The 24,209-nt window shown below is 42.8% G+C and overlaps 1 protein-coding gene across 8 annotated transcripts in view; it reads right to left on the minus strand.

Moving 5' to 3' along the window:
- The window catches only part of MBNL3 (muscleblind like splicing regulator 3), a 112,294-nt gene extending 98,543 nt beyond the window's left edge, over window positions 1-13,751 (minus strand). For 2 of the 8 annotated variants that reach the window (XM_019426975.2, XM_019426972.2), the window contains exon 1: window positions 12,487-12,802. The gene's annotated coding sequence lies outside the window, so the exon portion shown is untranslated. The other 6 variants (XM_019426973.2, XM_019426964.2, XM_019426974.2 and 3 more) reach the window with 5 other exon arrangements.
- Window positions 13,752-24,209: the final 10,458 nt, after the last annotated feature.

Here is a 24,209-nt window from a genome sequence, read left to right on the forward strand (position 1 = left end):
AGGGGAGACACTCCGTACATATTTGGTGATTTACACACACTTCTCATGTTCTACGTTTGGTGAGTGAAAGGAGGATCCAAGATCACATTCCGCTTCACCTGAGTGTCCTTGTCAGTCGGTGAGCATTACCTATGACACTCCTACCTTAAAAACACAACAAAACTCTTACTTCCCTCGATCTTATTTCTTTGTGAAATTCAAACATTCCTCTTCTTAGTCCTCAATCAAAGAGAGTCCTCCTCTGCTCTTCTCCTTAGGCTGCCTCGTCCGCTCCTAGGGGTAAATGACGGACTCCCAAGGTCTTGCTCTGTTATTTTCTCTACATTCTGGACAAGTTTAATCCAACTTCATTCTAGGGTTTTCCACATGCTCTTTCACTCGACATCATTTTCCTGACCCCTCACTCTTCATTCTCTGGTATCTCCCGTCCCACTGCAGCACCATCGACCAGAGAGCCAAACCAGTTTTTCTGTTCTATCCAAGTGAGTAAGAGATTAATGTTGGCTTGACTTATAAGGAAATAAATGCCTTCGCTGATGGAAGAGGCAGGCCACAGGACACGAGACGGTCCTCAAATGATGAAGAGAAACGTGACTAGACAAAGAAGAAATTATTGTGTGCCGGGGGTAGGGCTGTCTTGAAAAGCGAGTGAAGAACTGAAGGTGTAATTTTTAGCTTGGTAACTTTCAGGTGCCAAGGAGAGCACTTGTATTTCATAGTTACAGGAAATTTTGCCAGAACAAAATGAAAGCACCTAGCAGAGCATCTGGCATACAGTAATTGTTCGATAAATGTCAGCTGACTCTAAATAAACACCCTATTATAGGACGTTTTTATTGGGTGTGAAAGTGGGGGTTCAAATTTTATTCCTGGATATAAACTCCTGCCCAGGAATATTAAGACTGATTTAAAAGTATAAGACGTTCCTGGAGGCGGTGGTAGTAAATGCTGCCCCTCGAGAACTCCAAGAGCCCGTGTCACCCGGTCTGGACCTACCAGCACAAGGAAGCGTCAAGGGAAGTCACAGGCCTCTGACATCCCACCTCGTTACCTTCTGTGCCACACTACTCACACCAAGCAAATTGGAAAGGAAGCCTTAATGACACAGAAGAAAGCCATGGGTGTCGACTGTATTTTCTGCCTTCCTATTTCCTAAGTCCGCTCTGCTTTGGGAAACCTAACTCATTTTCACTTAGAAACCAACCAGCCTCGCGTTCCGAAAGGGTTTTGTTTCATTTGAATCGTTACCCATCACGAGGAACAGGACGAGCCGGAGCTCTGACATCACCGGGCTTTTGCTTTCCTTACGCCTAACCACCGCAGGCTTCACTTCTCACTTAGGAAAACCTCTGCCAACAGCAATACCAACGTCTGAATTTTCTTTTGGCCAGCAGGGTTCCCCCCAGATGAGGAATATGGTATAAGGGATTATCCTAGCCAAAGACAAGCAAATCTATCGTTTCTCTTCCCTTCCGCCTTCCTTCCTCATTCTAGAAGACACTTTGCCCTCACAGTCTCAATGCCTTCTGGGGGGATCTTTTGTTCACAATCAACAAAATGAATTCGCCCGTTGAAGGTCTTGAGCTCTGTGTATACCTTAAAGTTTAAAGTGTAATTTGGCAGATGTGGCCCGCGAGGGATCATAATATCTCACCGACAGACTGAGAAAAGTAGAAGGCCGCATGAAACGAGCGGTCGCTTGGGGTTTAGTTGGCTTTAGCATATCTTCTTACATAGCTTTTTCTGATCACCAATCATTTGCCCAGTGTTCCCTAACCAAAAAAACCAGAAGGCTTCAGTAAAAGAAGGAGCTGATACCCCAAACCAGTGACTAATCTTGTTTGCCTAAAACACACAACCAGCCATATGCTTGCTGCAGCTGGAAACCCTGAATGACTCCTGCTCTGTACATGTTGTTTATGGTGAAAGCGACGCTATAAGCAAACCTATCCTCTGGCCTAAAAACATACATATTGGTGCTTCCTAAACAGCTTTAACAGAGCAAAGAAATAGCTAAAAAGCTGTCACTCCCAGGATCTGGAAATGTCTGTAATGAGGTATTTTTTGGGTTTTTTTTTGGTGATGGAGTAACACTTTATTATTGTGCTTAATTTGTTTTTCATCTCATTTCATAAATTGATTGCTAATTACACAACTGTTAGCCGTATAAGTCTTTTTCTCTTAAGTTTTAAATATGGCTTATCTGAAGAGGGAGATGAGAACTCATTTGTGACAGAACTTAGTTACCAACTCATTAGAGCTGAGATTATATTTTCTTTTCAGAGCAGTAACTTGAGTTTAGCATTTAAATGTCTATGATGAAAAGCCTAATTTCATTTCAAATTCTCCGAGTTGAGAAAGCAGCAGTGAGATTTAATCACACTGGCAAGGAATTGGGGCGGCGGGGGTGGGAGGGGGACAAAGACAAGATCCTTATGATCCAACTGGATAGAGATGCAAAGTGCCCCAGAAAGCAGTATTTTCCTCCCCTCTAACAATTAGTGAAGTCAAAGGAATATGCAGAAATTGTGCAGGCTTCTAAGGTTGTTTCCAATCTCCTAATAGATCACACTCAGTACTTCGTGTGACTAAATCTTTTTTCTTTTCTTCTACCGGCCTCAATTCTCATTAGAATAAAATAATAAAGAGAAAGCCTATGTGGCTATTGTCTTCTCTATTTGTATAACCATTCGCATCAATATCCTACGTGTATTTAACAGATGCTTGGCTTCTGCCTCCCATCCACAATTTTTAAACTAATTTAACGTGCGCCTTTGTTCACTGCGGAAAACACAGCCACGCTCAGGTTTTCTTCCAATGTATGGTAAATGTGCACATTTATATTTGTTTCAAAATCAGCTTTTTTTTCTTGCAAACATATTCTCTCTGGATATGACCATTTTTGATTTGTAAAAACCAGAAGCAATTTTGTTAACTCTTTTAACTTACATTTAACTCATCCTAAAATAAGGTGGGCTTTTTCCTACATTAAAAATTTTTTTAAACAATTCTTTTGCTGCTAAGAGCAACTCAGGCCCACGTATCTCAAGATCTTTAGTGGTTCCCCCCACCCCCCCGCAAGACGTCCTTTTTTGGCTTCTGTTCCCAGCGAGCACTCTTTTCTGTGTCTCATGTTTTAGCAATACCACTTGGTAAATGCATAACACTTGCACAAAGTGTATCTCCTCAGGATTACAAAATACCATGGACACTAAACCTTGTCGCATTCCAAGAGCAATACATCTCACTTCTCAGTTTGAAAAACAGACGCACAACTCTCAAGGTACTTAACTAACATCGCTCAGTATATCAGCACTCTAGCCCCCAGTATCCCTCGACCACCTTCCCCTCAAAAACAGAGGACAAAACATTTCTGATCCGGTTTGAAAGAACATCCACTAAAACACTGACTTTTAAAACTTTTTGACAGCAACAAATAGTAAGAAACACATTTCATATCCTAAGTACCTATGTGTATGAATCTGAAAAAGTCTCACCCAAAATAGCCAACGTTACTACATGATATATTCTGACCTTTTCTTACAATTGTATTCAATTTTGTTTTAAAGAAAATGTTAGTCACAACCTACTAATGAATTTCATTATGCACTAATGAGCTGTTGCCCACCACTTAAAAACTACAACGATAAAATGAATAGACTTTTCTCGTACAAGGTAACGTTGTTGGATCCGTATGCAGTAGGGTAAATCCTCATTCATTTTCATGCCATTAGTACAGACTGTGGAACTAAGCCTGAGCCAGCTTGAAATATGTTTTTGAATAACCTATAAGGAAAGATTCTGTTAAAATAATAATGTCAAGATGGAAGGGGTTACATACCCAAGATACTTCTAACGTTTCGGGATCATTATTTAAATGCAGCTGTGTTGTTAATTACAAATGAGTGTTAATATTCAGGCCAATAATCTGCTTAGAAAAATCTTGTCTGTTCTCAGTCCAAAGTGTTTTGTAAATCAGAATATGGTCTTTAACGTGAGCTAGCAAAATTGTAGTGTATTTTCACTTTCAAACTCAAGAATGTTCAAAAAATAAACTCATGTTTGAAACAAGCTTATTTTTTAGTTCATGCAGTCACTGTTTATAAACGTGCTGATAGTATCTTCTAATGGTATCATCTAATAATAACAATGGTAATGGGTATACAGTCCGTTTGTAGAGTGTTTTAAACTTCAGAAAACTCTTTTGTGAGCTGGTAAGGACCAGAAATCCTTGGATTACTGAATATTTTAAAAAGCGTACAATGACATTTGCCAGACCCAAAAATGAAACCTAATATTTGGTTTATCGTGCATGTGACAGATTACTCAATCCCATGAAGAAACCCAGGTGTCTGGCCTATAATGATTGCCCGTATTTGAAAGAAATTAACATTTCAAGGTAAAGGATCAAGCTAAGTTCTGAAGTGGGGGGTGTCATACACCTCCCTTATGTGGTGGTATCTATTAAAGAATTCAGAAGAGATGTTTATCTTTCGTGAACATCGAACATTTTGGCAACTCGAAGGCTTAGGAAGCTACGGGAGTGAAGGACAGGCCAGGAAGTCAGGAATTCCTGGATGTGAACCTAATCTCAGTCTTACCCTGTTTTTGCTCTAAATCAATGCCAAACTGTTCACACCTCAGCTGCTTTATAGCATGCAAGAATTATACTGGGGACAAAACTGTTTCCTGGGAATGTCTTAGGTTAAATGGTTAATATTACAGCCCTCAAAGGTACTTCCATGCAAGGCAAAGTACTCCTGTACCTTATTTACCTTCATTATACTACGGAATCAAAATGGGATACTGGTGTCCTGTGAAACTGGCCTGGGAAAGAGATCATTCTTTCCATCCCTAAGTTCTTGTCCACTTTAGCAATGGCCAGTTATTCAACCAATTAGGAAAGTCAATCATGTGACCTTAAAGGTTTTTAAGATAGCTGTTAACACCTGTGAGCGGAGCATTTTCCCACAGTTACTACCTGGCAAGTTCGGGGCCATCATCTTTATCTGTCCCTTCTCCGCTGGGTCATCAACCGAAAGGAAATGCCCTACCCAGCGGAGTCTTGATTTGGCAACCTATGGGCAAGTTGGTCAGCTCCTGTCAGGGAAAGAAGCTCCGTTTTCCATCCCGTGAGGCAGCACATCCATATGCAGCTCTGGGTTCTTCAAAAGGCAGAATGTGGTTTCACTTTCTCCTCACTGCCTCGTGATAAAAGGGCCCTGGTCCCTTCGTGGCATTTAATGAATGGTCCTCTCCTCCTGGCTTTGGACTTTTGGCCTTTCCAACCAGTCATTAACTGGCAGGAAATGCCCTCCTCAGAAATCACTATTGTGTAAATAGAGCTATAAACTTTCGAAGGCCAGTGCAATCCCAGACCCTCAAGCTGCACGTGCGTGTGTGGGGGGGGACTCCTGATTATATAAAAGTACTGCCTTCCAAATTAAACTCAAACCACATGATACAGTCCATAAAATATACAAAACATGCAGTCCAGTGACAGATTTATTGTGGCCTTACAGAATAAGGCAAAAGAAAATTTCTATATGGAAAACACTGCTACTTTTGACCCAAACAGCCCCTAAACAGGAAGTTAAGAGCAAATCAGCCAGCTGTGGTCTGAGTTATGAAGGAGACCAGCACAAGCGGCATTTCCTGTCACTGCTTGTCACCGTTCCTGGGTGCCTCTGTCTGAACTGTTGTCTCGGATGGCTAAAAATACGGAAATTTCTTTGGGGAATAGATGGGAGGCAACAAGGAGGCCTGAAAGTGAAAAATGTGACTTTTACCAAAAAAAAAATTTTTTTGTTTTTTGTTTTTACTTAGTACGGGCCACACAACCAGTCACTTGAATGTGTGCATTTTCATGCCTACAGGAATGGGCCACATTAGTCAAATAAGCCTTTAGAGCCAGATATTAGACAGCCTTGTTGTTTCCTGTTCATTTAGGATCAATTTTCAGAATAGCAAGTTCATTAGTAAAGGGAGAAAGACAGACGACAACCTTCCAGAGAAGAGGGACTCACTTTACTTAGAGTTGGTTTCTCTCTCCCCCGCCTCTCTCTCACCATCCCATGACGGGACTTCAAAGCGTGTGCACAGATGAGAGCTTTCTAAGGGAATCGTTTTTCAGGTCCTTTTATTAGTATTACCATTATCACACTCTTTGCAACACGTGGAGGTATTCCCGTCTTTTTCCAGCAATGTGACATGCCAAGACCTATGCCACATTGTTCCAGCCTGTCAACTTCTCAATTCAAAGGAGCTTTGGACGGGGAGTTTGAGTGGGAGAGTAAAAGCATCCTGCCCTCCTATTATCAGTGCGTTGAAGCTCTCAGTATGTACAAATGGGTCCCCCAGTAAAACCAGGTTTCTCTCTCTGAGAGGGAGGATTTATACATGGCAGCAAGGCAGCGAGTTGCCCAGTCAAAAGTTCCGCCAAAACCTGAAGTCTTTCTCAAACAGGCCCTCTCTCGGGGTGCCTGTCAGTCAGAGCCCAGACCCTGGCTCCAGAAAGCTGGCAGAGCGCTTACTGACGCGGCCTCTGACTGCAGCTGAGACCACTGCCACAGGCATTCGTGAGACAGATTGGGTTACGTGGTACCCCGGTCCTTCCCTCTCCTGTTTTCTGTAGTTTGAAGCCCTTAGCGAGAAAATGGGACCCTATAATGGGTCCTATTTTTCGCTTCATCCTTCTGGGTGAAATAATGTCTTTCTTCACGCTCTCCAATTGCTTAGGAAAAAGTGCTGACACAAATGAGTTAAGAGTTTAAATTTTTGTCCAAATCACTTCTGAAAAGAATGCACTCCTCTTCTTTGGGATCCTCGTCCATCACAGACAGCAAGAATTTTGGGAAATGTCAACGCGCCCTTTAACAAAAGAGCACCCACAACTGGACCATTTCTCGAACGCGAACTTTTTGGAGTACGAGCACAACCTCCACACGGGCACTGAGGGGAAATGTCCCCACTGTGCCATGGATCCTGTTGAATGTGTCCCTGTACATTTTTTCAACATCTCAGGAAAAGTGCTACACAGTCCATGAGTCCAATCATAATAAAGCAGCTACCTTAATAACATGTGACAATCTCATTTTTCTCAGTTTGTAAAGCACAAAATAGAAATTAGACTGAGGGGTATATGCCCAAGCTAATATATACACAGTGCTTGTGTTTTGCATGGCTTTGTTTTCCCTCCTGAAGGTGGAAGTCTGCAAAACAAAAGGTGAAATATGAGCTCTCTGGTTGTTTTGCTCATGTTTTGTTTTGTTTTGTTGTTTGCTAACAGGCCACTTATCCCCCCACCAAAAAAAAAAAAAAAACAAAAAAAAACCTACCGCCTTGCTTGGTCTCTTCATATTCCCACATCAGGGGAGACAGCAAAGGCTGTACTTAAAGACCGATGGTCCCGCGGGCACAAAAGATGATTGTGGTAGATGTGAAATGGCAGCTCGTGTCTCTTCAACCGTGTGAACTTTGCTTTCTGGATACGGTAAAAAGAGCTGCCATTCATACCTGTATCTTGGTAAATAAAAACCTATGCAAATTCAACCTCCAAATAGGCAATCAGTGCTTTAACTGAAAATGAGACCGCTCTCAGTGTCCTTTTGGTTTGTGTCTGTGACCTCATCGCTTTATAAACTACACACGGCATGAGGCATCCAAGTCCCATTTTGTTCCTTTTTTTTTTTTTTTTTTTTTTTAAATTCTGGTGCAATGGTTTGAAAACTACTTCTACATAACTTGTTGTTGAAGACTCATTTCCCTGGGATGGGAGGGAGATACGGCAAATGCAACTGCAGGTGGCAGATTACCAGCTGGCTTGCAGGCCACTCCTTGAGGACTCAGCCCAAAGGCTGCCGCTGCTGCTTGCTCTTCCCTGAGCCTGTTAGAGATGCTACTGGACATTCGACCCAGGCTTCAGTCTGTGGTTGTTGTGGTCACTGATTTGTTTGGACAGTAAAGATAGAGATAGTGCTACCTGAAATCATGGGACAGGTGCTCATAAAATATACGAAAAAGGCAGACTAATCTACGCTTCTGTGTGTTCAACACGCTTTTCCTGAGAACCTACTATGTGCCAGGCACTGAGGCTATGAGGTAAGGAGACCCAGCAACCTGCCTAACGAGTGACCTGTACATTCAGGGAAACTTGAAGAAACCCGAAGAAACAGTTCTCAAACTTCCACACCAATTGCAGGGAATGCCAAGAAGCTCAGGATTCAAAGAATTCGATGGGGATGGGTTTGAGGCAATTTGAGTGATCCAAAATGGAAAAGAAGAGCCAGCTAACGGCCAGTCGCTACGACGCTCCCATGGCCGCTGGAGATCAAATAGCCTGTCGGAAGTTTCTAGTGCCAAGCCCCTGCATTTCTGTGCAGACTGCTTTTCTCAATTGGAAAAGCCCTTTGAGTTCACCCACCGTGCAGGCATAAAACAAACTCCTGCCTAAAACTGAAAACAAATCACTCCTACTCATAAGCCAACTTAGCACTGATGGAAGTGGGCCTTGAGAGTGGACCTCGTATTTAACAAGCGTGCCTAATTGATTCCTAAATCTCTAACCAGGCTCCTTTCTTACCCTTACCACTTTGTTCTCACGGCTATTATAGAGTTCTGGGATGACTATGCTTGAGTTTCTTGAAAAGCATCATACACATGCAGAGGGCGAAGCTATATGTGTGTTGTATACGTATGCACGGGAATCTACATGTGGATATATATGTATCTCACATTCACGTACATACGTACGCCACATACGCACGCACGCGTGCACGCATGCATTTAAATCAGGCTTCCTTTCATTCTTCCTTCCTCTTGAGTATCCTTTTTCTGAAAGTTAACTGCCTGGAATTGAATAGGTATTTTCCCATAATCTTCCAGGCAGAAATCAATGCATAGCTGTATAAATTGCTCGAAAATGCAACTCATTTATGCACGCGTGCACTTGTAAGCTCGTGTCGATGTACCCAGACAACTTGGGAATACGTTTATTTCTCACATGAAAATAAGGTTCCTCTTCCCAGATTGTATGATGCTTCCCGCCAATCTTTTAAAAATACATTTGATACAAAGTTGAAATAAATGATGGATTGATCCTGTGTTTTTACTAGAATGATCTGAAAAAAAAAAATCCATCTGATCCCTTGCAGGTCACACGGATGTCATTAACACCTGATAATGTAATTGATACCTTATTTCTCCTAATTCTCAAAGTTGTCTTTCCAACACCGTCATGTGGCTGTCTTGAGGCAATACATAACCATTCAGGAAGAGCAAGATGCCTCAGAACCATCTGGTTTCCTTGAGATCTGAAAGCCCACATGAATACAGATGTAATTGCTTTCTGTTTTGGCCATAATTCGTGTTTGTTCGTTGTTTGGTTGGTAATTAAAATTAAACTACTTGCTCCCAAACACGGTTTATTCTCCTAGAGAGAAAAAAAAAAAATTCCCACCTCATTTTACCTGAGGTACAAATTCGTTGCTATTTTTGAAGTAACAACTGTATCACACCGAAGGAGGGGCAGAAATAGCCCATCGGTTCAGCCTGCGAGACACTGTTTAAAAAAACTCAACAGCATGCAAGGAAACTGAACAAGCAAAGGTGAGTGTGGCCTCGTGCTCTTTCAGACACTTGATAGTTTTAACATGGCAGTGACTTTTATCTACCTTTAATTATGGGATCGTATTACTTGTCAAACATGTACTGTATCTTATTCTTGTCTGCCGTGCCCCAATCCCTGTTTGTCATCCTATCAGACAACATGAGTTATTTCCAAACGGAAACATCCTGCCCCCTTCCTGAATCTACTGCAGGCTAGAAGGAGGAGAAATGTACAATTTTAGGAATGAAAATCTTCATCGCTGGAGGGCTTCTCACCCCCTTCCTCCTCTCACCTCCTTCTCACATCTAAAGACAGCTGGAGAGAGAACAAAATTGTACCTCAAACTATATTGTCAGCATCTGCACAGCGGCCAAGAGACCGTCACTGGTCCAGCGCGTGCACTACAGTACAACCTCAAAAGACAAAACCTTCCCCCCACCCCCCCCCCCCGCCCGCCCCCAAGTTGCTGTGGTTACTTTTTCATATTGTAGAGCTGGGCGGATAACGATACACCTACTGGTCAGGAAAATGAATTACACCAGTGTCTAGAGGTACAGAGTGAGAAGCAAATCGAATGCAGACAAGTAGGAAAGTGCACATGCTCATGCACTTGAACTTGTTAGGTTCTTGCAAGTACACAAAAAAAGGGACTGTTTCAATAAAAGCTGTGCACGGAATCTGCTCCTTTGTGAGTTTACAGATTACTCGCTTTTCTTTTTGATTCAGTATTTCTGAAGTATCTACGTTGTGCAAAGCACTGCTTAGGTAAAGGGTGGGTGCAAGAGAATACCAAAGATATTTTGGGTACCAGCTGATAATCATAGGTTTTATTCCCCTTAAAAAGCAGCTGTAGTGACAATGCCTGGAGTGGACAGTTAAAGGAAAAAAAGGTACTTTATAATAGTCCTGGGAATCGTTGGGAGTGCTTAAAGCAGCAAAGGAAATTACAGAAATGAAGTAGTTCTTAGAAGTAGAGCAAACCATGCAGTCACCACCTCCAGCCCAGCACTAGATCAATTCTCTCTCAAAATATTTTTTCTTTTCCTGGCAAACTCCTTCACTGATGTTTTCACATAAGGTCTCTAATCTCACCACTACATAATGCTGCAGAATGTTCGCTGGCAAAATTTCCCCGTAACGTCTCTGACACTCATTTAGCTTGACTACTCTGGCCCTAAGGTTTCGTTTTTTCACTTTTTTTTTTTTAAGGATTCATTTGGTCCAAAGTCACTCAGCAACAAGGCAGCACACCAGGAGGCAGAGTTGGCTGAACTGGGATCCAGGTACATCATCTCTAAAAACGGGAGTTGTTTTGGGTCACTACTCCAGCCCCTTCCCTGGGCAAAATGCAGGTATCTATTTACCTGCAGGAAGTCTCCTTTCGGATGTGAAGCAATGAAGTCACCGCACACTTCTCTCAACAATAATCTGGCAAAGCTGATGCAAAATTTATTATATAGCAAATTCCACTGTAAACAGTTTAGCTTTGTCTTTCTAGGTACACCACGGCACCTGGGCAGGAAAATTGCACTGTCTTTTAATAGGTGCAAAACAATCTTTTTCACCCCTTCCCAGAGGCTTGCTAAATTTAATAGCAGGAGAGTCTGCCCAGCCAAGTAGCTGTTACTGCTTGGGGAGAAGTAAAAAGTGGACAGAGGCAGAATAATATCGGCTGGCTATGGGCAAAAGCCCTTTTAGACTATGTTTAGGGAAGTTTCCATAAACATGAAGGCATTCTCCAAAGGTATTGGGAAAATTTTTAAAAACAGCTTTAGAAAGTATTTAAACATTTGCAGAGGCAAAAAAGAAAATACAAATATAATTAGAAAAATCTGAGGTCTCTGGTAAAGCCTCATTGTCAACATGCCTTTTCTCAGAGGGGGGAAAAAAACCAACCTTGGATGAATTGTATTAAGGATTTCCAGTCACTTGGTCACTTGTACTGCTATTTCCACAGTCCACTTTCCAACCATTATATCAGTAACCACCCAGACTTATTGATTAAGCCGGGGAGTCAACGTAGTAAAAAATTAGCAGGCATTTCAAAATTAAATCTTGCCATAATTTTGTTTTAATTGATGCTTTCCCGTGAAGTTAATGCATGTGTAGAGATAGGATAGCAGCTAATAATCATGGGCTTTATTCCATATGTAGGGATCCATGGCCAATTAAGCAATTTAGGAACATCTAGGAAAAAGGAACTCCTTTAAAACACACTACCTTAATTACATCAATACAGTAAACTCACCCTCACTGTTGTATCTATATGTATCAATCAATGAACAGTAGTCAGAAAAACAATAGGTCCACCACAGTAATACTAAAACTACACAAATGAACCACCTAAATGCTAAGTTTCGTTATTCGTCTTGATTTAATTTCGTTTTCTTACCATACCAGCTTACTGTGTGAATGCTAAAAATAAGGTTACCTTTCAACTGTCTTCTAAAATCTATCCTCATGCCCTTCAGATGCCGGTAGCAAAAGCAAGCTGCCAAACGTGTCGATCCAGAGCGGGAAAAGACACGGCTGTGCAAGGAACCTATGGCACTGCTCACGGTATCGCTCGAACACGGGGAAATTAGTTGTTCAAAGCATTTGCCCATGATACGCCACGCAAGAAGTCCGTTTGAATTAGAAACAAATAGAAACATGAAAACAAAGAAGAACACCCCGGCGGGGGAAAGTAGAAAACAAAAAAGAAAGACGGAAGGGCAGGAAGACGCAAAGATGAAAGCCATAACATCGCAACAAAGTTGCAGGATTACTTTTCCTTCTACTTGCCATTTGAAAACTAAAGTTTAAAAAAGGCATGTGATTTCCTCGGCGTCCTAGGAAGGCAGCCGCTCTCACACACCCCAACTCGTCCCCAGCCTTACCTTCTGCTGCTAGCGCAAACCCAGCGGCTAAGGGGTCCCGCTCTCAGCGGCAGCGGCGGGGGCAGCGGCAGCGGCACATGCCATCTGTTAGCGGCAGAAGCAAAAGCAGCGCTGCGCGAGGTGGCCCCGGTGCCGGGAGAGCCTCTAGCAGGGGTGCGTACTGAATGCCGCCATTTTAAAGCGAGGCTCCTGAAATCATTAGATATAAGCAAATTAAAGCCCGCCCCACCCACAGAACTTCAGGGCTGGGACGTGCAACCCTCCTCCGAGTCGCCGCTGTGGGGTGTAAACTGTCAAGGCGAGACACACGCGCACGGGGACTCCCGGACGGAGGCGACGATCCCTGCGTTCCCCGGGCCCCCCTGCCCCCGCCCCGGGCTCCCGCGAGCCTCCACTTCAGACCCCGAGGCGAGGGGTTCTTTTCTCCCCAGCTTGGGGACCCCCGGGGTCGGTGCAGGCCGGAGCGCTGGGGGGGGGGCGGGGGGCGCCCGGGCCGGGGCTCTCCGCCCCCCCCCCGCTCCCTCCCCCCTCTCCCGGGCTCTTGGTTCAGTCCGCGCGGAGCACACCTCGGAGCTCCCGGCTCCCTCTCGGCGGCGGGCGTGGGGCTCCCGCCCGGGCGAGCGGCTGCCATGGCAACCCCGGCCCCAACCCCGCCCGGCCGCGCCAAAGGCGTGCCCTGCACCCGCCGGCGCGGCCGAGCCCGCCGCCGCCGCCGCCGCCGCCGCGGGCCCCCCGGTGCCCCGCGCTCGGCCAGCGGGACGCGCAGCGGCAACGGCGGGGGCCCGGGGGGCTTCGGGTGCCAACACGGAACTCGCGCGCAAGTCCGCCGGCCGCTCGAGCGGCGCGCGGACTGCCCCAGCGCGGGACGGCCCTCGGCCGCCCGGCCCCGCCCCGCCCGGCCAGGTAAGCGCGGCGCGCCCCGCACCACCGCCGCCGCCAACCTCACCTGGCTCGGCGCGCGCGGCTCTAGGGCCCGGCTGGCCGCTGCCGACCGGGCGCGAGTCAGACGGCGGGCGGCCCCCGCTCCCGCGCCCACCCGTGGCTGTCCTCGGCCTCCTTCCCGCCGCTCCCAAAGAGCGCCAAAAGTCGCGCTCCCGCTCCCGCGCCGAGTGCGGGCACTTTCTTCCTGCAGGGCGCTGTTGGGTCGTCCGATGTATTCTTTGTGTGCTCCGTTCATTCGTGCGTGGTTCTCGGAGAGCGCCGCGCGGGCTTTATTCTCAGGGGGTGTGGCGCCTCTCCCCCCAAACCCGGCGGCCCAGCCCCCGCTGCAAATGCTGTCTGCAGTTTCTTTATTAAGGCAACGGGGGACAAATCGTAGCGCTCAGGTTTTACAAAAGCGAAAACAAACAGAGCTCGCACACATCCCCGGAGAGGGGGGAGGGAGGCGGCAAAGTTTCTAGAGCTCCAGGAACTGGAGTGCCAATGAGAAATGCAGTGTGCTTCAAAGCTGTACGCTCAGTGTCACTTCAGATACGGATAAAGTGAAACAGGTACTTGCAAAAAGGACCATACTCAATAAATATATCGGCTGAATGAAGGCAAAAAAAAAAGAAAAACAAAACCAAAACGCAACCCCCTCCCCCCCCCCCAAAAAAAACACAACTCACCAGCTGCCTTCCTGGGATGTCCCTTCTGTGAATGCCCCAGTCCTTGATTTCCCTTTAAGAACCTCAGACAGGAAAATGTTGATCTGTGCCAATGGTTCCCCTTCTTCGATGGAGTTTGAAGGGTGACAGGAGCCTAAGGTAGGGTCCCAGATACTTGTCAATGGGAAATGGGCAAAGCCAAAGCAGTTTTATATTTTGATTAAAAAACGTGCATCTGGACAGCTAAATTACCAGTTTTGATCTAATGCAAGTGTAATAGGAACACCAGCTGTCCCTTAATTGGAGCCCCACAATAATAAACGCGTGCTTTTATTTAATTTTATGAGGACAATTGTAGTTGATAACACACGCATATGCGAGATCCTCAGTGACAAGCTCATAGCAATTCATGGGCTGCTCTCCTGCCATGAACTGCTTCACCCCAGTACCGAGTTCTACATGCTCTCCACAAAAGGTAAAAACATCGCAGGAGACATTTAAGTAACAGGTTGAGGAGCCTAGTGAAATCTCAGGCTAATTCTCCTTTTTAATTCTGTGGGACTGATCCAAGTAGAATTCTCCAGCTGATTTTAGGCAAGAAATCAATGTCTGTTTGTTAAATGCCAGATAATAGTGGCAGGATCATAATGGTTGGAAGGAGAACACTGGCACAAAACTACCCTTTAAATAATTGAGATACCCCCTCCCCCCACCAAGGCAATTGGCAAGCATTGTGAAAGTTATCAGGACAATGTGCAGGGACAGCATCTGATACTTTTGCAGTAATGGGTAGAATCCCAGCATAAGTCAAACAGAAGGCAGGAGTTGCTAGTTTTTTTAAAAAAAGGGAAACAAGAAAAAAATGAATTCCTAACCACCTCTCTTCACCTCCTTTTGAGCTTGCCAAATTACCTGCACTGCTCTGAAAATCAAACTTGGCTGACATATAGGAAGTGGCTTTGGCAGTCCAGGAACTACCACAACTAAAATTAAGAGGTGTTGGCTACCACAGAAGTCTGGAAAGAAGGGCAAGGCTGAATTATATAACTTTATACCCAGTGATCTAACAAATGAGGAACTTTTATCACGGTGAGTCAACAAAGGAGTCTTTATGCTAAACATGGGTCAACACCACTGCTTTACCTCTGTCCACCATTGTGAACCACATCTCCTATGAGGCACTCCAGGTTTCCCTAACCCCACACAAACTGGCTCCTTTTTATTGTCATTGCATTGGTGAAATAATTGTTTTATTATGAATGTGAGGTCATAAACTGGTCAATTTGCATAGCTTCAACATATTCTTTGGCTTGAGATTTCTGATCAGAGAAAATCACAAATGTCCACATGGGAGAGGAAAATAGCCTTATAAACAAATTTTAGCCTAATAGCCTGTCCCCCTTTTGTCCAAGATGGTACAGCCTCCACAAACGAAGCCAGGCAAACTTCCCTGCCACCAGGTCACGGGGGAGTGTTTTCAAAGAGTGGAAATCGCTGTCCTGTCCCCTCAGCATTTTAAAAGGGCTTGTTTGCTCTTTAGGGTAGACTTACCTTGGAATTACTTTCCACTTTAGTACTTAGAGCTAACCAACATTTTCTTTTCTTTTCTTCCCCTGAGGCATGATTGGGGGCACGACCGAGGAAAAATGGAGTTGCACACTGACTGATCCACAAGATGACTTCTTAATGTATATACATTATTGTCTCTGACTTCTTACACTTGTTCCCCCTCGCATTCTGGGCGAGTCTCAGAACCACTACTCCTGAGGGATCTTCAAAGGTAAGTACCTCACAATGCCTGTATTTACATTTTCAGTCCTGTCCCTCTGCCCCCAGCCAAACAGAGGTGTGCAAAGCAAACATTTAAATACACTCAGGGCACATGCTCTCGTGCTCTCACTGTGTCTTCATGCTTGAGCATTAAGTAATGGGCATTTACACAGACAGATGGAAGGCTAAAACTCTAGCTAAGGATGTAGCAGCCTCTCAAGTGACATAGTCTTCCAATAAATATAATTAACTTTGACTGAGGCAGGAAAGAACTCTAAAAGTTATGTAATGGTTTAGTAACAGAAGGATTATTATAATCCACAACCCTACGGATGTTGCTGTGTTTTTAAAGATGCCGGACAGGTGGGGTTCTTGAAAACTCTCAATGTATTCTATGAAAATTCTACTTTTACTCCCATCAAGGCATATAACTCATTTATTCTCCTCTTCGAAAGATTGTCAGTGGATACAGGCAGGGTCATGCTGTGCACAAAAGGTAAAAGAACTCCCTTCTCTTTTGAACCTGTAGAATTATTCTCACCAGCCTCGCACTATTAGCAAATAGTAAGTACTATTTGCTGCTGTTGTGTTCTTGCTATGGCTTCACAGGCTGAAGCCCCACATGGCATTTGTGGTCATTCCATACAGAAGCCTCTGGCCATTTAAGGGTGGTTGAATAGCTACAAGACATTGATTATTCATCCATTTCTGAAGAGCCTTTTTCATTCAGAGTTAGGGATTGGGAGTCTGAGATTCATGAAAAGGTTCTGACTAATAAATGGGGGAAGGGGAAAGCAGAATTGGGTTGTTAAAAAGGTTTAGACGATCAAAGAAATGTTGGCTTCTAAGGTAAACTCTTTGCAAAATGATGCAGACTGTATTTCTGACAGAAGAAGAGAGAAGACAACGTAATAACTAATTGCATGCCAAAATAATTTCGAGCTTGGTAATAAATGGATCAACAATTCTCAGGTTGTAAAGAAAATTCTTGAAACTCACATTTTTCTTTCACTTGGGCACAGTTGTCAGAATGATCTGGACATGTTCTAATAACCCGAGAAGAAAACAGGAAAAATATTAAAGACTCACATCCTCCAAAACACATCTGGGCCTGATGCATTTACAAAACAATTTTTCTGCAAGCCTTTGAAGAATATATTATACAAATTATCCTTGAGTGTTGAAAAGTATGGTATATTTCTTAAAATTCTCCTTAGAGGGAAATGTGGTAGGCATGATACAGATAAAAATGATACAAAAATGTAAGAATAATACAAAAGGTAAGAATGATATCAAAAAGAAAAGCATGGGGCCCCTGGGTGGCTCAGTCTGTTGAACATCCACCTTCAGCTCAGGTCATGATCTCACAATCCGTGAGTTGGAGCCCCGCGTCAGGCTCTGTGCTCATAGCTCAGAGCCTGGAGCCTGCTTCGGATTCTGTGTCTCCCTCTCTCTCTGCCCCTCCCCTGCTCATGCTCTGTCTCTCTCTGTCTCAAAAATAAATAAAAACATTAAAAAATAAAAAAAAAAGAAAAGCATGGCCTGTTATCACTTAGGAATATGATAGTTATAATCGCACCAATTTAATGTGGAAATACTCCATGCCAGGTACTTTTTGTTTGTTAGCTCATTTAATCCTTACAACAATTTCTATGAAGTAAATATTTCCTTGTTGAGAACAGAAAAGTGAGAATTACTCAAAGTAACAAAGTAACAAAGCTACTAAGTGGCAAAGCTGGGATTCGGAGTTAGTCATCTTCTAGGATAGGGCCCATGCTTTGAACTATTGCACAGTACTGAAGAAAGCTCTTATAGGGTCCAGTTGGACTTAAACTCAGACAGTTGCTCCTTTCAGTACACCATACTTCCTCTCACTGATGTGGGCATTTTAATAAAAATGCTACCAATAAAATACAGCAACTACTAAAATAAATTTAAGCTCGGGGTGCCTGGGAGTGGCGGACTCTTGATTTCGGGCCAAGTCCTGATCCCAAGGTTGTGGAATCCAGCCCTAGGGGCTCCACACTGAGCATGGAGCCTGCTTGGGATACTCTCTTTCTCCCTCTGCTTCCCTTCCCCACTTGTGGGCTCTCTCTCTCTCTCTCTCTCAATTTTTTTAAAAAAGAAAAAAAATAAGTCTAAGCATTGATCCAGTATTGTTTATTCCAGAAACATAACGATGACTTCAGCCAAAAATCAATATCATTGACAAAAATGCATGATCATCTCAGTAAATGAAAAAAAAGGCATTTGATAAAAACCAAACTGCTTTTTATAGTCAACATCTTTTAGATATAGAAATAATGAACTACCTCTTTCACATGATAAAGAATATAACTTCAAAAAAAGAATGTAAATTTAAAAACAAAGAAATAATCTACCAATTGGAAAAACAAAGTTGTTTCCCATAAAAATGGGACCAAAACAAGGGAGCTTTGATTCATTTATAAGTTCAGTGTTTCTGAGAAGTTCTTATTTTGGTAATAAGGTATGAAAATAAATTAGAAGTGAATATTGGAAAGGAAGAAATTAGAGAATTTTTAGACAACATTAGAACATACCTAGAATATTATATATACATATATATGTGTATATATATATATATATATATAATAGAATATTACTCAGCCATCAAAAAGAATAAAATCTTGCCATTTGCAACAACGTGGATGGAACTAGAGTGTATTATGCTAAGTGAAATAAGTCAATCAGAGAGACAAATACCATATGATTTCACTCATGTGGAATTTAAGAAACAAAACATGAACATAGGGGAAGGGAAGGAAAAATAAAATAAGTTAAAAACAGAGAGGGAGGCAAACCATAAGAGACTCTTAACTAGAGAGAATAAGCAGGGTTGCTGGAGGGAGGTGGGTGAGTTATGGGCTAAATGCATGAGGGTCATTAAGGAGGGCACTTGTGATGAGCACTGTGTGTTAATGTAAGTGATGAATCACTAAATGCTACTCCTGAAACCAGTACTACACTATATATTAACTAACTTGGGTTTAAATAAAATCTTGGAAAGAAAAAAATAAAATAAGAGAATATACCTAGAAAAGCCACAGAATTTACTTCAAGTGTTTCGACCAAGCTACAGAGTTCACAATATACAAGACAAGTAGTCTTGGAAAGCCAACATAATATCTACCAATAAGGCAACAAAAAGGAGAAGTAACTTGTTTACAATAAAGCAAAAACGTTAAAGTCTTTGGAAATAAGTCAATATACACAAGGGTGTGAGAAAAAGAAAAACTATGACACCTTTATGGTGGAAATGAAGAAAAACTTGAGCAAATGGAAAGTCACGCTCCATTTCTGAATGGGGAACCAATAGTGTGATGCTGATAGGTTGATTGGTAGATGCAAACAATTCAAATTAAGGCATCTGTTATTTCAAAAATGATACCACGTTAATTTGTATAAACAATTGTATATGACTGTCCTAGGGAAACAGATATTTAACGGAAGTGGCACGTATTAGAATGCATTATAAATTAACAGCACTTAAAATGGCAGAATTCCAATGCAAATCAGAAATATCGATCAGTAAATGCGATAGTGAGATCAGGAAAAGGCTATAATAAATTCAGGAATTGAGTGCTTGATGAACGAAGCATAACAAAACAATGGGGAAAGAACTCATTATTTAGTAAATTCACCTGGGGTAACTGGTCATAAATATGGAGAGAAAATAATGTAAGCCTTTATCTCTTACCATATGTAATGATTCTTTCTGGATGAATAAAAAATTTTAAATTTAAATAAAACTTTAAAAACTGGCAATAGACTAGAGTATATAACTCAGCTATAGGAATTTTTAAAATTTTGAAGCAATAGCAAACACTGCAAAGGGAAGACTGATCAGAGGGTACAACATAATACAAAAATGTAAAACCATTATCAAAACTAAGATTAAATGGCAAAAATGCTAGGAAGATCATGGATAAATGAATAGCATCCAAACTGTATACAAATGTGCTACAATTTTCAAAACCATTACCAAATCCCCAAGGGACAAAGGGTCAAAGAGTATCATCACGCTAGAAGAAATATATATAGTTATATATAGTTCCAACTAGGAGGCAACCATTTGATACTTAATGTTGTTGCCAAAAATAATTTACAAAACCCTGTACTATACAGGCTCTAGAAGAACAGGCTCATTCAAGTTGCTGGTGCCATTGCAAAATGGGTCAGGAATCATAAAAAATGTCCTTGAACCAAGGCGCCCAATTTCAAAAGAAGAAAAGGGGGGGAAAAAGCAGCCTTCATTTTAATATCAAAAGCCTTAAAACAGCCTAAATATCCAATATTTCTTATATATTAATGCAGTGAAATTATTTGAACACTGTAGAAAAACAGAAAATTGTATAGGAAATAACATTAATAAAAGGTCAGAATGCAAAATTATATTTTCCCTTTGATTGCACCCATGAGTGTTCATAAGGATAATGATCTGGAGAGCCCAAAGATTTGTAGCTATGTTTGTTTTTTTTTTTAAAGCTAATACCGGGGACATTTAAAAGCATTTTTTTTTGTCGCTGTGCCTAATAAAACACTACTAAATTGGAGACATTTATGTTTTGACGTGAGAATTAGACCCCTCAAATAACTATTTCTATTTCTCTCACCTTCTGCCATTTCTATGTTCCCCTGCATTCCTCAACAACCGCTCTTTTATCATCTACAAATATTTCTTCAGCCCTTTGTCTGTTTTGTCATTTCTCTCTCTTCCAGCTAGCTCTCTTTTTTCTCTTTCTTCATCCCCCTTACTCTACCTGTTTTCTTTTTCTACTGAGCTCTTTTTGTGCTTCTGTTTTTGGAATGGTTAAAATATCGGACAGACACGTATTTGATTTATCTGCTTAAGAAAACACTGCTTTTTACTCCATGTAGAGGTGAATGAGCTGAATTCATTAAAGTTCTTTTTAAAAAGGCACCTGGATTGAATTGTCTTTTAATTATTTATGCATGGCCAAGGCCAAGTCAAATGCTTCTGCGAGGTCCTAAACCATGTCAAGTGGAAAGCACTTCATATCCTAATTCTATTAGATTTGTCATCACAGAAAGAACAACGAACATAAATGTGAAAGATTCATATTCGCATGTACAGGAAACCCTGGCTATTCCAATTTTCAAGTTTTCAAATATCTGACTTTTAGTCATGCCAAAACATGCTCCAACCTCCATGCAACTTATTGATACAATAATTATGATCTCATTGTATTTTGCATTCACAATATTGTGAATGTAATATGGGTAATGAACAGGTACCCTTAATGGTAGAACCTGAGAAGAAACTGAATGGTAATGAACCAATGGTGAGAATGGGCGAGAAGCTAAAAAGTATCTATTGGTACTATAGTGACCTTGGGTGAGTTATTTAATCTCTGTCAATTTCCTCATACATAAAATGCAGGTAATTCTAGAATCTTCCTTGTAGCACATATGGTGGGATTAAATATGCCAAGGTTTTGAAAGCATTTACAGCATCTAACACAACGAGTACTCCATTAGTGAGAGAAGGTAAAGGGCACTGCAGATTTGGACACACAGTGTGCATATTGACTTAGGGGCAGGAATTCAGATGGCATATCAGGGACAGAGAAGAGACTGGTGCATCCATAGTGTTACTGGAGGGTTAATTTGGCAAATCTTCCTTTCACTTTTAGAAAATGGGATTAGTCACATGTCAACTGTTATCAAACCTTCAGCCACCAGGTTTAGGCATTCCTTCCCATTTTGGAGTGGGGTGCAGAAGGGTCGGTTTTCAAGGCCGTTCCTTGTCAATCTGGTGCAACACAGAAAGGAAGAAGGTGGTATTAGCCCGAGAGTACCTGAGGCTGCTGTTAGCAAGATCAGAGTGCCAGAGCAGTGGCCTGCCTCTGCCCTGCTAAACGGGGCGGTATGGCTGCAATATCCTGGATGTGGGATGAAAGTGTGTGCCTCGCTGGGGAGTCTCTGTGAGCCAATGGTTATGTCTGCTCTATCTGCTGATGGTGTGTAGGAAGAGGGGACTTCAGTCAGAGACACTGAGGGGTATAGAATCGTGATTAAGGGCACAGATCCTAGAGCCACACTGCCTGAATTCACTTACTAGGAGTGTGACTTATGAGCAAGTTACTTACCCTCTCTGTGCCCCGGTTCTTAGTTTGGAAAGGGATAATAATAATAAAACCCCTTACTTCATGGGGTCTGTGGTGACAATTAAATGAGACCACTGCCTACCAGATCATGAGTGCTGGCTGTTTTTATCCAGGTCCAAATGGCCCATTTCTCAGCTTCTCTTGCAATCTAGAGAATTTTCTTTCTGGGTCCAGGGAGGACGCATAAGGAAGATCATACATTTTCTCTTTGGGCCAAACTTGGGTGGGTGGGACATAATAAAAGCCATAAGACAGTGGCTATGGCACCAGGGAGACTTTGTAAATGATCACAGAACCCAGAATGAAGCTCATCCTGAAAGCCTGGGTCGTGGGGGGCACTCTCTTCCTCTCTCGGCTGCAATGAAACCTGAAATTTTCTGCCATCATGCTTAATGTCTTCAAAAAACCCCTCTCAAAATGAACAAATTACCCAGGAAGAATAACACATTAACCTGCTAGCTGAATGAACACTTTAGCACAGATTACTTTTATCAGATTACTTAGCTTCTGGAAGCTGGACCCAAAAGCCAGCAGATGAGGGATGGGTAAATGGCACTGAGGAGAAGGAAGAGGGAAGGGGAATCTGGGGGAAGCCTGAGGGCTACTGAGGACTAAAGCTGAGCAAAGCCAGGGTCTCCATGGGCCTGTGGATGGAGCAGAAAATTCCCTTACCCCTACTGTCCTCCCTACACTCTTTATCCTGTTTCATTTTCTTTGTCTTTTCATGTACCATACATCATGTAGCGCCGGGCCAGGCACACAATCAACAGACATTTATGAAGTGCCTGCTGGGTAAATAAGTGCCTAGAGTAGACAGAAGTCTCCAACTGCTTCATGAATGTGCTATCTTGACCACAAGTAGGTATGGCTCCATCACTACCGACCTGGAGAGGTTGTGTTCTGAAGGTTGACCTGCTCCATAGGGTGAGGCAGGCACTTGAGGCTGGGGACAGAACACGTACTAAGTAAGTACTCAAAAAACAAGTGGAATATAGTGATGGGCAGTCAAGAATCAAAGCAGGAGTAGAAGGTCCAAGGTGATCCATACCAAGAACCAGGAGAAAGCGGAGTGTGGAAGAGAAAGGAAGTTCCGAAAAGCAGCAGCTCTTGATTGAGTGCCTTCTATGTGCCGGGCACTTTTGCTGACCTTTTCTTTTTCTTTTTCTTTTCTCTAATATTTATTTTTAAGAGAGAGAGAGGGCGGGGGAGGAACAGAGAGAGAGGGGATGGAAGACCTGAAGCAGGCGCTGGACTGATAGCAGTGAACCCAACTGTGGGGCTTGAACTCATAGACTGTGAAATCATGACCTGAGCCGAATCAGATGCTCAACTGACTGAGCGACCCAGGTGCCCCACACTGACCTTTTCTAATTTAGTGCTCACAATAGGGCCAAAAGGAATTACTGTCTCTATTTTTTCATAAATGAGAAAGCTGATCATCGGAAAAGCTGGGCAAATTGTAGCGTAACATAGCAGCTATGTATAGACTTGGATCTGAACTACCTAGGTTTGAATCCTGGCTCTGTCACTTATTAGCTGTGTGGTCTTGGGCAAGTTACTTAACCTCTCTGTTCCTCTGTTTCCTGTACAGTAAAAATGAGGATAATAGTGACTACATCATAGAATTATTATAGGGTTTAAATGAGTGAGTATTTACAAAGCCCTTAGAACAGTATGTGCCACTATGGGATGTTTTATGAGTGTTTGTGAGGTAAACATAATAGACTTGCCCAAGGTTATGTGGCTGGAAAGAGGCAGACTTTGAGGCTAAGGCCAAATCCTTCAGTCTTAGCACAATTCCTAACTCATCCATGGGGGAGCCCCAATTTTCCTTCTCTTCAAGGACTGGTGGAGGTCTTCAGACCCCCAGGAAACTTTCTCTGCCCGCTGCCTACTTTAAAAAAAAAATGTTTATGTTTAATTTTTGAGAGACTGCAAACAGGGGAGGGGCAGAGAGAGATTGGGAGACACAGAATTTGAAGCAGGCTCCAGGCTCTGAGCTGTCGGCACAGAGCCCAGTGCAGGGCTTGAACCAACCAACTGTGAGATCATGACCTGAGCTGAAGTCAGATGTTTAACCAACTGAGCCACCCAGGCGCCCCATGCTCACTGCCTACTTTAATTCAAAGCCTAATACCCAGTCACAGACTGCTTACCTGATGTTTTGCATTGCGTTCCTGCACATTACTTTTTGCACAAAAATAGCTTATACACCTCT

Source organism: Panthera pardus, unplaced genomic scaffold (assembly GCF_024362965.1).
Source record: "Panthera pardus isolate Hobbes unplaced genomic scaffold, ASM2436296v1 HiC_scaffold_27, whole genome shotgun sequence".
NCBI classification, from domain to species: Eukaryota; Metazoa; Chordata; class Mammalia; order Carnivora; family Felidae; genus Panthera; species Panthera pardus.